Source organism: Lycium ferocissimum, unplaced genomic scaffold (genome assembly GCF_029784015.1).
Source record: "Lycium ferocissimum isolate CSIRO_LF1 unplaced genomic scaffold, AGI_CSIRO_Lferr_CH_V1 ctg14636, whole genome shotgun sequence".
NCBI classification, from domain to species: Eukaryota; Viridiplantae; Streptophyta; class Magnoliopsida; order Solanales; family Solanaceae; genus Lycium; species Lycium ferocissimum.
The window spans coordinates 6,890-12,153 of record NW_026715568.1 but is presented as its reverse complement, the minus strand read 5'-3'; the positions used below and the strand labels follow the sequence as shown (position 1 = coordinate 12,153).

The 5,264-nt window shown below is 36.4% G+C and overlaps 1 pseudogene; it reads left to right on the top strand.

Annotated features, from left to right (window-relative positions):
• On the top strand, positions 1 to 5,264 carry LOC132042316 (plant UBX domain-containing protein 1-like; annotated as a pseudogene).

Below are 5,264 nucleotides of genomic sequence, written 5' to 3'. Positions count from 1 at the left end.
ATGAAATTGGACCGGACCTATATAATTCCCGTTAGCCCATATCCCCAGTTATTAAAACCCGAATTCGGAAAGGTAAGCCATAAAAATATAAAGCTGTAAAAAATTTGAAGAAAGGAAAGAGGCAAAGGCGAATTGGTGAAGAATTAGCTTTGCTAATGAGAGCTGTATTATTTTGCGCTTACAATAAGCTCAAAAAAATAATTAGGTCCATTTGGCTTAGCTTATCTAAAGCAGCTTATAAGCTGTTTACTTTTTAATTTCTCTAGTACCGGATAGAGCCAACGGTCTATCGGAAACAACCTCTCTGCCCCCGAAGCAGAGGTAAGGTCTGCCCACCTCACTTGTGGAATTACACTGAGTATGTTGTTGTTGTAGTACTCGATAGAGCAAATGTCTAGCATACAAGTGTGAGATTCAGACTAGTGATTGTTGCACTTTCCTTTTGTTCTATATTTGTAATCAACCCATACGGCATTTAATTATCTTCAGGACCCTAGCTATATGCTCTCCAGGGTTTCATTAGAGTTCCAGGTATATAAGTGTTTGAGTGCTTGAAAGTATTGTCAATGTAGAAATCTCCAGTGGTTTCATCGGTGAAAATGAATAGGATTTCGAAGAGTCAAACCTGGTAAGAAATAGATTACATTCCTTTAATCATCCCCTATCCTAATTATGAAGAAAAGGACTGAAACAATGTGATTGTTAGAAGAGGGATAAATAATTGAAGGACGTCTAAGTGAAATGATTAATTGGGTTGCAATAAGAAGCCCTGTAATAAGCAGTATGCTTGCTCGAAATATATGCTTATAATAATATGAAAACTAATCTTGGAGATCAAATATTAGTTGATGAATATAAAAAATTATGTTTGACATATTTGAAATTTTGACTGCTGAAAAAGTCTAGCATATAAGATGGTTCATGTATTTTCACCTATTAATTTGTATCTCGAAAGGCCTATATTCTTGTGTTCCATGCAAACTTGGTGAAAAATAGGATATAATGGAAGTAAAAGATCTATACAGACAAATAGGATATAATGGAAGTAAAAGATCTATATTGACAAATATCAATTAGTTGGGAATATGTTTTAGTCATGTTAGTACGTTTCTTTTAGGTGCTATGCTTTATAGAAGTCTTCTAGTCATGTCAGAGATTTACATACTACTAGAAAATATAGAGAACTCCCAGTTTTTCTATTTATATTTTTCTTTTCTCTAATATTGGCTTGAGATGAGCTTAAACGGAGCAACATGGTCAATGAGGATTTATATACCCGACCAAAACTTAAGTTGGGGAGTGAGGCGTTGTTGTTGTGTAACTTGTATCTCATGCTTCCTTTTGGCTTTTATGTATTCAGTCTCATTCTTCAGCTTTACAATTATTATCACACTATTCTGAATCGTTACTTCTTTATTTTATTTAAATTGTGAATTGATAGTTTTGTTGCAAATATCTATTTCATGATTCCAGGTTTTCTTTTATAAGAGCTGGGGAAGTTGCGACCCAAGAGTGTGGCCTCAACGAGGTTATTAGAGAATCATGAGGTATTAGGTTCAAATCCAAGCAGAGACAAAAAATAGTAGGTGATTTCTTTCCAGCTGCCTAAGCCTTTGGGCCAAATTATCCGATACATGTGCTAATGGGAGGTAAGGCTCATACACTTGAAATAGTGAGATTTGACAAGCCTTAACACCATCAAAAGAAAAAAGAACGGGAAGAGTTCCCATTACATCTTCAACAATCTCGTGCACATCTTCAATTGGTACTTGTAGCAGGGGTAGGGTCTAAAACATAGCTTTGAGTAGAATTTCTTAAATGGAAGAGTAGCAAGTCTTTGTCCGGGAGGATGATTAATAGTGTGCTTTGATAATTCAAGTGCGGTAAAGGAGCAGTTTCATGAATTACTGGTGCTTTATTCCCTCTTCTTGAAGGCTCGTGCAATTAAGCAGATATGTTCATTGTGGGAAATATTCTTACGCTTGAGAGCACCCAAAGAGAGTCCACGAGCGAAAAGAAGGCTCATACACTCGGCTAGTGATTTGACTCCTTAGCAATCAAAAGACGGTAGAGATGTGTGTAGGCCATAAAACTCCCAGAAGAAAAAAGTTAAGTACTTGCTTAAGACATTTGTAATAGCTTGATTTGTAGCTAGTAAGAAAAAACGGGTAGCCCGGTGCATGAAGGATCCCGTGTTCACGCAGTGTAATGTAGGTAGCCTACCATCTGTTTGATTCCACGCTAAACCCGTGGCCTATAGGTCACATGGAGACAACATTACCGTTAATCCAAGGCTTCCTTTCAGGTAGTAGGAAAACAATTTTAAATTTTAAATAAAATAATACACTGCTTAGGGTGAAGAGCATGGATCAACACTTCTTTAAAATTATTGAACTTACAGAAGCACTGTCGACACTGAAACATATACATAGTATATCAAACTTGCAGCTGTAAATGTAAGAATAATAAGCAAATCCTATGCAAAAGCTGCCAAAATCGGTTTTAACGTTTGGTAGTAAAGTTACATGTTCCTTTACCTTGTATAAGTACTTTCGGCTTTAACTACTCAAAAAAAAAAAAAAAAAGGTACTCTCGGCTTTACTTCTTCAGTTACTCCCTCAAAAGCTAAAACCGAGGAAGACTTTGTCTGTTACTTTAGCATGGAAATACTCTTTTCGGGTATGGATTCTAACTTTTCTGTTTTATTGGGTAAACTCAGGTGAAGCTTGCAGCTGCAAAAGAAAAGTTTGGACGTGAAATCCGCGTATTTGAAACAGCACCAGCTTCTTCAATGGCTTCTGACGTTTCCAGCAATAGTACTTCCTGCATGATATAGACAGAATCATCACTAATACAACTTTCTAAACATGAGTCTATTGTCAATTTTTCATATATGCTCATTTTATTTTGTTGTGACCCTTTCTAATCATTTTCTGCAGTGTCAGAGGAGCCAGAAGACTTCTATGAGTTCACACTGGAGGATTATTATAGACTTTTGGGAACAAAAAAAGAAGGTAAGATACACTTGTTAGATGGAACTTCAGATTAAATATGGCTTCAAGTATTTGCTAAAGTGAGATTCCTAGTTGACCTCCAATAGAAGAAGAAAAAAATATGTCAATTAGTTGCTTGTGGAGTTAATTGACTAATTACCCTAAAACTCTAAACATTTGACTATTATTCTTATTTGTTTGCAGTAAATTCACTGTTTCTTCAACGTTTTTACCTTCTTCAAGGGTTCTTTCCATTCCCGCTGGCTATTCTTGTTTATTTACTACAGATCTGCTGAAAAAGCAGATAGGTGTTGGGTTATTTTATGATGCTGCGCATTCTAGCTGGTGTTGTGAAAATTTTCAACAGAAAAGCACTTGAAGACAAAGAAAATCTGCGAGGAAAAAGAAGCTGCACGCAAAGCAAGGATAACAGCAAGGATAACTAAGGTTTTCAGTCTATCCTTCTCTCCAGATGATCCTTTCACTTGTATCAAGTCAGAATATTTTTAGTGTTAGATTTGGCAAATTAAATTTCTTTTCATCAGTATTATTGTTAAAGGCACGCTTGCACTCTGAAGGTAGGTGTAGCTGAGGCTGAATGCTTAGGCAGTTCTTTAGTGCCTACATAAGGCTAAGGCCTGTGCCTCACTGTGGGCTCTCTCTTGGAGAGGGCGGCGATAAGCAATAAATGTAGCTGCCAACATGATATATTAATGGTTTATAGAACATTGTGAATGAATGTTAGTGATTTTTTTTTTTGGATGACATGGAACCCGCAGCCGCTTCCCTTCGGGTGCGCACAGGGTAAATCCAGTTCCTGTGCAATAGCTCGCCAGCCACACAGGAGAGGTAACCCGCACTAGGCAAGGCCCGTGCGACGAGCTCGACCTAGAAGGCAAATCCCCTGCTATCGTAGGCAGGGGGTTTTGAACCTGAGACCTTCATTATGAAAGCTCATGCTCAACCAACTGAGCCACCCTTGCTGGTGAATGAATGTCAGTGATTAGAAAGAGGAAATTAAAAAAATTGCTTTAGAAAAAACTAATCAGAAAGATTGTATTGAAATTTAAAACTGCAGTTTACATTTGAATTAGAAGTTGAAAATGATTTTCGAAAGCTAAATGACATGATTTTGATTCATATGTTTCACTTAATTGCAGTTTTTTCAAATTTCTTCGTCCGCACAACTTCTTGTCCTCATATTGATTTTTCTTCATTATACTCACGTCTTCTTTTATATGTTTCTTCATCCGCACCTCTTCTGGTCATTGGTTTTGATTGCGGCTTTGCGCTTAAAGCCCCGGAGACCTTAATTTTCATCGCCTTAGCATCTGACATTGTTGGTTTTCATATCACATGTTGGTCTCTGTTGTTCAGGCAGTAATCAGAGTACACTTTCCGGATAATTACACATTGGAGGCCACATTTCACCCATCAGAGACAATCCAGAGCTTACTTGACCTTCTTATGAAAGTGATCACTCACCTGAACTGCCTTTCTATATCTGTAAGAATATCCTAAACAGTTGTTACATTTTACTTTTTCCTATATTTCGCTTGCGAGAGGAGTTTATAATGGCGTTGCTGAAGATTTAATGCTTCATAATTTCAGATACTACTCCTCCTAAGAAGCAAATAAAAGATGCATCTCAGGATTTCTATTCTGCTGGATTTATTCCTGGTGCTATTGTCTATTTCTCTTGCGATCTACCCAAAGGTTAGTGCAAACTGTTAATTGTCTGAATCCTCTGCACTTTTGTAACTTTAATTCTTAAAACCTCTGTTATATACTAAGTTGACGGACTCGGGCGCGGGTATCCGATACGGGTACGGATTCGAGTGTCGGATTCGGCAAAATCTAAATTTAAGATTCGGAGGTGCGTATCCAGTTATGGATACGGGTGCGGGGATTCGGCTAAGAAAATTCAAAATTATATAAAAAATAGAGCTATAAAGATATTGCAAATTTTGAGAGATATTCTTATGAAAAACTTACATGTATATTGTCGAATTCAATCTTTCATTTAGTTCCTATTAAACATACAATTACATTTCAAATATTTCGATAACCTTAACTATTATTAATTATATTTCAAGTATCTCGATAGTTCAGAGCCTGTACTGATAGAAAGAATCAAATAGTCTAATAAAACGAGATCCCCAACAAGTCTAGTTAATTAATGTGAGTATATAGCCTTAACTATTAATTAATTTTAATTAATATAAATCAAGTGCTCTTAAATTCTCTCATTCTTGATATAGTTATCTAAAA